Source organism: Alligator mississippiensis, chromosome 4, assembly GCF_030867095.1.
Source record: "Alligator mississippiensis isolate rAllMis1 chromosome 4, rAllMis1, whole genome shotgun sequence".
NCBI lineage: Eukaryota > Metazoa > Chordata > Crocodylia > Alligatoridae > Alligator > Alligator mississippiensis.
In genome coordinates, this window is record NC_081827.1 from 180,271,163 (window position 1) to 180,283,696 (window position 12,534).

At 39.6% G+C, this 12,534-nt stretch overlaps 1 protein-coding gene and 1 long non-coding RNA gene across 3 annotated transcripts in view; one reads left to right on the forward strand and one right to left on the reverse strand.

Annotated features, from left to right (window-relative positions):
• Nucleotides 1–9,083, reverse strand: part of LOC109284307 (uncharacterized) — an 80,658-nt gene extending 71,575 nt beyond the window's left edge. Inside the window, exon 1 of the long non-coding RNA XR_002091716.2 lies at nt 8,979–9,083. This is a non-coding gene — a long non-coding RNA (uncharacterized LOC109284307). The remainder of the gene's footprint in view (nt 1–8,978) is intronic.
• Nucleotides 1–12,534, forward strand: part of SPAG16 (sperm associated antigen 16) — a 988,711-nt gene that overhangs the window by 797,379 nt on the left and 178,798 nt on the right. The gene's annotated exons all lie outside the window — the stretch shown is intronic.

Sequence of the window (12,534 nt, forward strand, 5' to 3'; positions counted from 1 at the left end):
CAGATGGGGAGCAGCATGTGAAGACAAGGGAGCAGGCAGCCCTGGGGTGCCTGCTTCCCTGTCTCCATGTTTGTCTCAGCACATGGCATTTGGGTGTGCTTTGAGTCACTTTTTTTCGGGGGGGGGGGGGGGGGGTTGTTTGGGGGTTTTTTGCTACCAGGAAACCCAGGTAGCAAATTTTACCCCAGCACTGCAAATTAGCAGCACAGTGCACGATTTAATGTGCAACGTGCGGTTTGTGGTGCTGCAAAGATGTTTCCACTGCCAAAAACCACATGTACCTGCATGTTTGGATGCGGCCCATGAGATTTCTTTTGGTCCAATCCTCCAGTTTGTCTAGGTCTTTCTGAATCCTAGCCCTACCCTCCAAGCATATCTACTGCTCTACCCAGCTTGGTATCATCCTTAAACTTGCTGAGGATTCACTCATTCCTATCTTCCAGGTCACTGATGATCATATTAATGAGCATGCTGCAGCAAGAATGTCCAAACCTATACCTTTATCTTAATGACATCCCTACATGTGTCTTCTCAATTGGGGTAATCCCAGGACAGAATCTCTCAGAATTTTTGGTCCCACCATTTTCTAGTTAGGAAGGAAAAAATCCTCCTGCTTTCTGCCCAGGTAATTTTTAGTTTAGACATTGTCTTAAATACAAGAACAAGCATGCATACTGCAGTGGCAAGCTGTAGGCTACAGTGTACTCTTCCTCTCCTTGCACCTTGTTCACCTTTTTTTTTTCCTAAAACCATTTTCTGTTAGATCATTTTTTAGCATATATGGAACTAATTTCTTGGTCCTGCTTCCAGTTTAGCCTCTGAAGTCCTTCACTAGCCCTCTGGCAATATGTCAGCTGCCTCCAGGAATCTTTCTTCATCGGTTACCTTTGCTCCACCCAGTCCTCTCTTTACTAGACTTAAAATGGTCCTCCCTCTAGTATCCCATATTTTGCTGTTACTATGTATACGGGTATCAGTTTTTGAGCTGAGGTATCCCTATGGATATCGCTATTCCTATTTTCTTGGCTTAAAGGATGTCGTCTTTCTCAAACCAACAGAAACCTGTCATAGGCCTCCTATAATCCGAGGCTAGATTCTTATCCTTTCAATTTTCAGAACCTGTGATGTTCCACGAGCATGCTTGATCATGAAGCTACCACTGGTGAACAGTCTCAGATGTAGTTCAAGTTAAAATTTCTGGTTACAATTTTTTTTGCAGGACATGCGTCACCTTATATGAGTTATCATCTAGTTGCCCATGATCTGATCCTATTTTTTTTTATTCTGATTCTGATTCTCTTGTCTTAAAGTCTTACAAGCAACACATTAATCTAAACCCTCCTTGAGGGTTATGGTGGGAAAAGAGGGACATAGTCAAGGGCAGATTAACGCCCATGAGGCCTAGACCCAGGGGCCCCTGATGGCAAGGGCTGGGGCAGGGGCCTTTTGTACTCCCCAGCCTGCAGGGGAACGTCCTGTGAAGCACTGAAGCTCCATTGCATGTTAAATGCAGGAGACTGGGAACTTGTCTGACCACTCCATGGGGATGGCCAAGGTGAGGTGGCAATGAAGATCCCCACCACTCCTGCTACTCGCTACCCAGCTGGTCTGCACAGATCCTCCCATCCCTGTGCCTGGGGTCAGGTTGCAGGGCAGGCAGACAGCTCAGGACCGGTTGCCATGCCACTCACAATGGATGGTGAGTGAGTGAGTGGGTTGGGGGTGCAATCCCAAACTGACCCCAGACTGCACCAGATCCCCCCACAGGGCAGCGTGTAGTGCTTCAGTTCCACTGCCAAGGGCTGCTTTGGGGTGCAGAGAAGGGAAATCCCACTGGCTTTGAAATCCCACTGGCCCAGCTTTGAAACACAGAACGTTTTGTAACTTTTGAAACGTTTCGAGTGCCCTCATTTTGTTTTGAGGCTTTTTCAAAGCCTTTTGTTTCATTTTGATTTCACCGTTTCAAGCTCAAAACACATCAAAACAGCTTTGAAATGAAACACCCAGTGAAATTTCACACAGCCCTACTCTCTATCACTTGTCAAAGCAGCTTAGATAGACACTATTTCTCTCAAAATATTGTTTTCCCCTTTTTTCTCTCTCTCTCAAAATCTTTATCTGGAAAGAAGTTAGCAGACCAGGCCCTATATACTATACATATATTTAGGGTCTGCCTCCTTGCTTTTTAGAAGATTGACCCGTAGCACTGTGTATTTATGACTGCCATCTTTCAAAGGGGAAGAAAGTTCCAATGAGTAATTTCCTTTGTTTATCAAGAGATGAGGATCTGTGCTGTGCTATACTTACAATGTGACATGAACATTTTTCAGTATGAGCAAATTTCACAATATTTAAACATGTAGGGGGAAAAGAGGATTCTTAAAATGAATAACTTCCTTTTCATTATATACATGATTTAAAATGGATGAAATATTTATATCTTAGAAGGGAACTGGAAACTTATTGCTTTATATTTTTCCTCAAGATACAAAATGGTATTTTCTGTTTGTGTCTGTTTTCTTTTCTTTGAGCTAATGAGGGTGGAGCTTCTATACTACTGCAGGCAATTACTTTGAGCTCTTAGCACTTTGAATAGATTCACCCGATTGATATTCTCTTCATCTTTGTTAGAGAGGAATGTTTCCTTCCCCTGAGTGCCAGAAGATGGACAGTTATTTAATAGAGACAGCCTTTGTCAAGTAGATACTGTAGCATTAAATATTCCCTTCTCAGATGCCTGCATACAACTAGCATAAAAACAAAGTTCTGGAGACCAGTGTGGTGCCTAATTAAAGCAATATATTGGCCTGTTAGTTTTTCTGAAGACCCTAGGTTATGATGTGACTGGTTAAATGTTATTCTTCAGGAAGGAATAGGAATCTCAGCTGTAGCAGCAGTCAGCCAGTAACATGGTGATGGACAAATTGTTTGTTCCGAGAGTGAGTGGGGGAAATGTCCACATTTTTCACCACTGTTGTATTAAACTAACGCAAACTGAAAGTAATTGGAAGTTTACATGACCCAAATGAGAAATAACTGGTCAAAATTTTGATTGTCCAGCAGCTAGTCAAACATTACATTACTCTGTTTTCCACTAGATTTTTAAAAATATTTTAAAATATGAACATGTTCAACATCTGGTATATTTTTCCTTCAGGATTTTTACTCTTGTAACTCTATTAGATCCACATGTTCTAGAACTCATATTAATTCTAGTTCACAGCTACAGAATTAGTGAATTCTCACTATAAATATATTTACAATTATTTAATGAAAATTCCTGTCTTTCATTTTGAAAGCCTCACAGTTTCATCAAAAGTCTGGCTTAGATACAAGAGCTTCATCTCCTGATTAGCTTATTCCCGCAGACAATCAGACACTAAAGATACTTGAAGGTCATCATATCCTTTCTTCCATGAAAACGTCTCGTAAAGATCAACAGCTTAGTCAATTTTTGTCCTTTGAATAAGGCTTTCTCTCCTGTATTTAAATAAAGGAATTAATATTGCCTTTATTAATAAACTGTTATGCAAAGTGGGGATTTATAAAATAAGATTTCTTATTAATCAGATTGTGTGTGTGATTATTTTTTTTTTTTTCCAAATTTTATGTATGAAATAGGGCAGCACTCAGTGCCAAGAACTGCATAGTCCAGGAAATTAGTAATAGGATTTTCACCATTTGTTCACTGGTTAGAACTTAGCAAAATTCAGTGATTTATTGACAGTAGTTTTATGGCACATCTAAAATGAGCTGGTGGCCTCACTAATAAATCTTTGAAAAAAGTATAGTGAGGGAAATAATGAATTTTTTGGTTTGGTGACCAACCTGAAAATTGAGAAAAAAGACCGGTTTGTGTTGAACCAAGACACAATTTTATCAAGTCTTCTGGCAAAATAAAGGGGAAGAACCAAAAATAATTTGTGCCACCCAGAAACATTTTGTTCGATGTGAAATATTTTGTATTATTTTGGGTTAGTAACCCTCTTTGTTTTAAATATATATATATACTCCCCCCCTCCTTTAAAAAAATAAGTCATTTTTTAAACAAAAAATATCACATCAAAGTACAGTTTTTTTTTTATTTTGAAAATGTTGAAATGAAATTATTTTGATGTTTGAAAATTGTTTCCTCCCGAAACACCTCTACCATTTTTTTTTTTTCCTTTTCAAGGAGGAAAGAAAACTTTTCCCTAAATTCAAACTATATTCACAAATAGTTTCACTCCACCTCCAGAATACTTAGTTTGTAGCAAAATTTCGGTATCGGGAAAAAAATTACATCCAACTCTAAATTGTCCACCTCTCATTTAGTAAACTGGTATTTGGCATTAAGTGGTATCTGTGTTGGTAGTCTCAATGAAAAAATTTCATGCTGTCTGATCTCTCTGCTAGCCTAATCTGAGTTGCAGATTGAAGCATGTTAGAAGTGCAGGAGGGCCAGTGAGAACAACTACTTGTGGAAGTTCTGTTAGATATTACTCTTCACTGCTTTGAATATGACACATTTTGCAAGCCTAAAATCTCATTTAATAGTAGACAAAATAAGAAGTGTATGGTCTTAGGCTTCTTCGGATGAATTTTCAAGACGGCTAAAAGTGCCTCATCTAGGACAGAAAATGATTTATGGGGTTATGTAAAATAAATCTGTATTATATATTTGTAATATGCAGACTGTATTGTTAGTACACACACACACACACACACACACACACACACACACACACACACATTAGGAGAGCCTGTTATCCCTAACATAACTGTCTATGAAACTTAAGTTTGAATAGTTGGCTGATTTTCTATAGATGTATAAAAGTAAACAGAATGGGAAAGCTATGCAGTCATTCCATTGCCACAAGAATGTATGATGCTTTAATAACACCAGTGGCCTGGCATGCTGTTCTGCATGGAGATATCCTTACCTGATATGAAGGAGGTAGAGCCAGGATTGTACCTGGCTTCAAGAAAAGCATCTGCCATGCTTTACTTTTCCAGAGTTTGAAGTCTATAAAACACTCCACCCCAGCCACCCTGTTATATATACAGGAGTTCTGTTCGTCATGTTTAAAAAGGCCATAGTGTTTCAGACTCCTAGGCATTCAAAAAGCCTGAGCTCAAATCAAATAAATCTTTTCAGGTTAGTCTAACCTGTGTAGATTGAACCAAGAAGCAAGTGAACAGACGTTCACTTTTGATTCTGGGAGTGCAGCCACATGCCTGCACTTGCTCAGGTTAGAAGCTGGGGCGGGTGGGGGGGGGGGGTGCTAGAGCGATCCCTCCCTTACCTTCAGCAGTGGCCAGAAAGCTGAAGGGAAGCTGAGCTGAGGAGGTGGCATGGGCAGGCCCTGGTGGGCTGATTGGGGAGGGTTTTAAACCCCCACCTTGGCCTGCACAGTCCCTACTCAGGGTGTGCATGGAGGGGGAGGAGAGAAGCAGCCCCTGCCAGGCATTCCCACACCCCACACCCCCCCAAGTGGCAGGGGGTGTGGCCAGCCCTGGCAGCAGGCTGAGGTGAAGGAGAGGAAGGGGGTGTTAATCCCCACCCTGCCACCAGCACAGGATCCCAACCGGGGTCACACCAGGCAAGGGCACAGCAGCACCTGTCAGGCATTTTCCCCTGCTTACTGCTGGAATAGTCGGGGGTGGGGACAACCCCAATGGCAGCCTGAGGTGAAGCGGGGGAGGAAAGGGAATTTTATCACCCCCTCCCTCCCCTCTCCCACTAGCATGGGACAGCAGCCCCTGTCAGGAATATCCCTCCACTCACCCCTCAAGTGGTAGGGGGTGTGGCCAGCCCCAACAGCAGCCTGAAGCAAAGGCGGGGAGGAAACCCCCCTCCATCTCCCGCTTCACCTCGGGATGCCACCAGGTCTGGCCATGCCCCCTGCCATTCAAGCGGCAAGTGGAGGGAAATGCCTGACAGGGGCTGCTGTGCCCCTGCCATGCAGATAGGGCTGGGTCCCCAGCTGGGTTTCAGATCCCACTCCCTTGTCAGCCAGCCCTCACTGCTCTGGCTAGAGAGCAGAGGGGCAGGGTCAACCCTGCTTTGCTTGAGCAGACAGGGGCTACAAAGCATCCTGGGATGCTGGGGGACTTGATTTGACTTGAACCAGGAAGGGGTCTGGGACAGAAGTTCCATAAACCAGTTTGACCTAAATCAGTTCAATCTGATACTACATTCAACCATGTTTATCTTAAATCAGTTTAGTCCATTTTGAAACTGGTTTGTGTGTGCTGAACCTCTGTTCCGTACAGATTTAAACCCATTTCTGATCACTTAAATCGGTTTACGTGTAACTCCTGCCCCTAGCCCTAAAGAGGTCAGTTCCTCATCACTGAACCTCCTTGTCTAGGAAATACTGTTCCAAGATCCTCTCAAACTGCCTGACCTGCAGCATCTGATGTTCTTATTCTAGAATCTAAAATGTTTTGCCTTCCAGAGTAAGGAGAATGTACCCAAATCTGAGCATTTCAGTGGATTGAGATCTTTATGCTGATGGTGCTCTTGAAAGGACAAGAGCGCCACCTGAATTATATTGGAGACAACCCATGCTTCATAACCTGAATTATATTGGATTTCTCTGTAGATGGATGCTGATAGGCCTGAATTTATTATTTCCAGATGTATACTTATAACACATTTTTCATAAAAGAACCCCTTCCTTTTATGAGGGATCACTCTGGTAGGCACAAGGCCATTTTCTGGGTGACAATAGAATGAAAACAAAAAGAGAAAAAACAAAACAAAACAAGAAGACCTTCAAATGAGGGTAGTTTTGCTCTGTTGGTTCACTTTTCTTGATTTAAATGTTCATACTGCTTGTGGAAATTTGTTCTATGCTGGCTGCTTTCCAGTTTTCCAGGTATCAGGTGCCCTTGAGGCTTACTTATGATTTTCTTTTTTCCTGAAATAGGCCTCTAATATCCTCATCCAAAATATCACCCAATTTGTATTATATTCCACTTTAAGCGGAAAAGTCTCAATCCTTTTTCCATATGGGCTATTCCTACAGTGACAGAGGAAGAAATCTTAGGATTCCCTTATATTAGGCTCCTGCATTACTATAAGTATTCATTTCCATTTTAGAGTAATAAATAAGTAGATAAATTATCATGCCTGAGGATAGCTGATATATTTTATAGTGTTCATTAATCAGTATTTATAGTTTTTCTTCTCAGTTTGGGCAGTTACCTAGGGAGTTGGAAGTCATCAGCTCCGCAGACAGCTCCTCCTGTTGTCAGTTATGTGGATAGAGAAAAATGATACAAGATGAAGAGTATGACCTGAGGCCATTGTGTCCTGTGATTCTGTTGGACATTTGACTCCGTGCCTGAAAGAACCATAGCTTAGACATGCACAGATATTTCCAGGTGCCTGTTGTTACATGACAGACTCCAGGGATTGAGGCAGCATAATCCAATACTAATTACTCCCCTTTGTATTTTACTGGTACAATAGCATTCGCTTTGTATATGTGTGTCATTGGAAGTCATTATCCCTGAGTGGATTTTAAGTCTTTCTATATTACAGAGGATTTTTGACTTTGAGTACAAGGGACATTTAGTTCTCATGTGATTGCAATGATCACTTTCAAAGGATGTGTCAATATTTCCTTCCAACCAAAGTATCCATTTTTATAAACTAAGAGGATCTGTTCTTTATTAGATGTGAACCATAGGTACAAAGTTTGGATCATGAATTGAGTTTTCAACCCTCTCTCCAAAACACAGTATTACTTGAATTTCTCAGATGGCCTATTGTAGAGAATATACCTTCTGAAGAACTTCAGTCACTGTTCAGATACTGGCTACTTTTTCCTTTGTCTATTGCACTGGAAAGGTTTGCAGTAGTTCATATTCTGTCTCTAACTTTTATTTCCTCAAGGTATTCCCGAATGGGGTCACAATTGCCTACTTCAAACATTTTGCTAGTAAATTACTATATCAAAGATTTGTTTGACTAAATGAGTGACTCCTCCTCATTCAAATTAAATCAATCTCAAACAACCCTTTCTTTTTGGGAGAAAGGACACAAAAGGATAGTAACTGGTATTTTTGTCTCCTTGATTTCTTTTTGTATCACCTTTTCCTTCAACTTAATAAACCAAGCAATCTCAGCCTGAATCCTTTTTTGAAATGCCTTAGATAATACAGCAGGTACTGTATAGTTGCAATTGAGTTCCTTTATTATTATTTTAGCTGTACCTGCAAGACAGCCCTTAAGAAAAGATGACAGAAACCTTTACCAAACATTTTTTCATTCCCGAATGTGCCTCTTGCCCCATCTCAAATGGGTTTGAGATAGGGCAAGAGGCACGTGCGCTCTCGTCTGACGCGCCCACCAGGTTCAATCTATGGAGTATGTATGCATTGCAAAATAATGAAATGTATTTTAAAGTTTCCTCTCTTTGGTTGTACTGGAGCTCTAGAATCAAAATAAGTTTCACTTCATATGTTCACCAGTTCAAACACTCATACACACACATGCATGCATCTTGATTTTTCAAGACAAAACAGATTATTTCTAAGGAGCTGTTGTGAACAGATGGACTCACATTCATAAAGCATATAGTTACCTAGTAAAGTGGTTTGTTTTGCATAAAGTGTATTGTTTCTCTTGAGGTTTACACTGCCATTTGGTTTAATTATTTTTGATATTTGGCCGTCATATGCTAGGTTTATGAAATGGGCAAAACATCAGGAATAATTAAGCAAAGCAATGCTGAAAGCTCTTGTGAATATAAAACATCGTATATAAAAGAAACCAGTTACCTGTGGAACAGCCAGTTCTACTTACATAAGCCCATCTGTTTACAACTTATTTTGTTCCCCAAGGAGCAATACATTTCTACAAGAGCTTTTGGACATCTTACCATACAAAAATGCTGTTCTGCCATTTACTTTCTCTCTTTCCTTGCTAAGAACCTATATAATTATTATCAATGCTATTTCTTATAAGATTAGTTAACTTGACTTACCATGTAAAGTTAAGTAAGTTTGATCTTTTCATTTTGTAGTCAGTAATAGTGCCTGCAAAACATTTGCATGTACCTTGGACTCCAGTGGCTTTTTTGTTCTCAGCACAAATCCCTTAGACAATCATTTCTTAAACCCAGGATACCGGTTCTTTCATGTCTAATTTAAAACTATTTGTAAGAACATGTGGGGAAGTCTGTTGCATGGTACCTGGTCAGCAGCTGACTAAAAGATTTAATTTGCTGAAGGGTTTTTTTTTTTCCTTTTTTTTCACCCCCAAAAAGGGCTAGGTGGACCAAAAATGTGTTGACCTTTAAACCCAGGTCTTAGCAATTCTGAATTTGTACAGCTAGTATCTTGCCATTTGGGAGCAGCAGGCGTATATGCATGCTATCATTTAGATGCTGTCTTCATGAGTGCTTCAAAGCAGAATTACCTGAAGTAATATCAGACATGAGTATGTGGACTTCTTAGACTTCTTTATTTAAGCTGAATATCAAAGTGGAAATCTTAACCACAAAGATAAGAGAAGGGAGGCCACCTTTTAAGGATCTCTTGATTTCCTTTAGTTAGGTGACATAATCTTTTTCTAACTCTGAATGTCTGAGGATTGATTATATTAAGATTTTCAGAAGAAAGAATTCTATAAGCACGCTACCTTCCACTTTAATTATTAAGGTGTAAGCTCCTAATATAAACTTTAGTGGCGAGTGAGTGCAGAATAAAATGAGGTCAAGTCAAAAAAGGAACAAATTCAATTAGCCCCTTCAAAGAAATGCTAACTTGATTTAGAGTTTTAAATTGCAGGTTTAGAATATTTTTTCTGCCAAATTCATTGGAGCCCCTAATGCCTTAATTTCTCATCAGTTGTAAAACTAAATTCCTGTCCACTTACAGTCATTAAAGATCTCATAACACTTTGTTATAGTAATATTGTTAACAAAGGTATATTAGTCATTTTCCAATTTGGAAAGATCTCCTCTGTAGATACAATATGTTTCATACCAGCATGTAACAAAGTGCAGCATAGTTATGTTTCACCCACATTTTATTCAGATGCATTTACATTTTAGTGACAAGTGGTATTGTTGTGCAACTATAGGCTAGTGGTAGCACTTGCATGGACCCCAGATAACTTCAGTGCAACTCTCCATGGGAATAGGGATACAACCACATACATGGGTAGATTTGGATTTTGAAAAGGGGGGTGCAGATGATGAGGTGCATCATCACATATCATGCAATGCATAGCTTTGTCACATTAAAAATAAAATAGAAACTTTACTAATATGATAGTGGCCTAGGGCTATATTATTCAGTTTAAGATCAAAGCAAAATCAAATATAAATTTGCTATATCATATATTATGTCTAAAAACCACAACAAACTAGATAAAAAATAATTAAAATTATTGTTTTATTAGTATTTAAGTATAGTCACTTGAATTAAATGGATATCTCTTTTTCCTCATTCATAAAAAAAATCTAGCCTTCTTGGGCATCTTGACTGTTCATCCAATGCTTCACTTAAAGTTATTTCCACAGTGGAGTTAATGTTTTTAACAGTTTTCAGGGCTGTGAAAAAGGGACTGCATTACCAGGAACAGCTAACAAACAGCAGAATTGCAGAAGAAAGAATAGCTTAATTAGTGGAACATTAAGACCATGTAAAAAGGAGGGAGGGTTATTAATACCTGTGGAATGAAGGGTTTAGAAGGAATTGAGTAGACTATAATGAGCCACAAAGTTAGTTTACTCCTTTAGTTCTGCCTGATTAGAAAGTTTAACCCCCCCATCCTCCCCTGTCCACATAGACATAGTTGTTGGACAGAGGTCACATACATCAGTACTGTATATTGAACTGAGTGATAGTTTATGCTTATACAGAATTTTAAATCTGTAGGGCAAGATCTAACTCCCGATGAAGTCTATAGCATTGTTTTTTTAATGAGAACTAAATCAACCTCATAAAACAACCTGCGGTACTAGTAAACATTTACCTCTTAAGAGTTAAGAATGTCAAAGGAAGTCTCGAATTTGGAAGCTTATCTAACTCTATCCCAACTCTACAGTTGGTCCAATAGAAGATATCACCCTAAGAAATCTTTGCCTATCACATAATTCCTGGACTATAATGGCTACATCACTAACGCTACCAATTATTATTCTGTGTTATTAGCACTCATTTATTGTTAGACAGCTGGTCATTTACTGATTTTGGATTGAAGTATCTTCCTCCTCCCCAAGCTTTATTCCCGCTGAGAGGCTCTTGTGTCTCATCTAACAGGAATAGGCTTATTACCCACATCAGGCACTTTTGTCCTTCGTTTACTGTCATTAGGGAAAAGTTTGGACTCAGGCATTAATCCCTACAGAAGGCAGGGTAGATTTGCACCTTATAGACCAACTAGATCAAAGATTCATAAGCTTTTCTAAGCAGCAGCTTATTTTATCAGCTGATATAAGCTGCTGCTTAGAAAAGCTTGTGTAGCTCTGATTTAGTTATAGGCTCCAAATCTACTCTGACTTTGACCTCTTTCCTACAAGCAACATTTAAGAACTGCTGCCCTTTCTGTCAGACTTCCAGTGTTCTCTTCTGATTTTAAGTTGACTAGGAAGAAGTATGTCGGGCCATTGCAGCACCTTGGTGAATGAGCCTTTATTCAGTAGCTGAACTGTCTATTTTAGCAGTGGCTATCTAGGAAGTATGTGACCAGCTGCTCCTGTTTCTGATTTCTGAGCCATTATTATCATTCTTTCTATTTCAGTTGGGTATTGGTGGAGAGGGTCTAAAAAGAAATGGAAGAATATAAGTAGAATGAATTTGGGTGAATAATTAAAATATTTTTGGTCTTCCCTTTTAGGTCTAGAGATTCATCCTACTGATAGAGGGATCAGCAGGGACTGTACTCTTCTTGATTATGGTGTGCTAATTAAGGAGAAAGGCATGAAATGGGTTCATAGTATGATTTGTTTTAGGAGGTAGTTGAATTAGCCTGTGGAGTAGGAACGGCCATTTCATATTCCTGTGGATTAAAATAAAAGCTCAGAGGTTGGAGCATTGCTGCTGCTCCCTAGAATGCCAAGGAACAAAAAGATGACTCATACCAGAGTTTAAAATTCTGTTTATTATTGATCACTTCTATGACTAGCATGGGGAAATTCTGCAAGATGAGATCAGGTTTTTAAGCATAGCCAGACTATAGATGTTTCTGTTCATTTGAAAGGCCTAGGACCTCCTGTAGTGAGTAATAGTGCCTGTACACTGTGTAGCAGTTTACAGTGACCCCAAAACTTTTGTCTGTCCTGATTAATGCAAAGATTGTTGTTACTAAAACCTTCACCATCTGTGATTTGAAGATGCAGGATGCCTGACATTGCATGCATAATTCATCTGACCCAGTGAGGTGCAGCTTTCTCCCTCTTTAAACTTGACAGAATATAAGCGTAGGAAGTTAGAGCAGGGGATGCCTATGGTTTTTTGTGTCTTGGAAGTAAGTGTTGCCTTCTGCTACATATTAATTTAAATATATGCACAGGATATGTAACTCCTTGACTT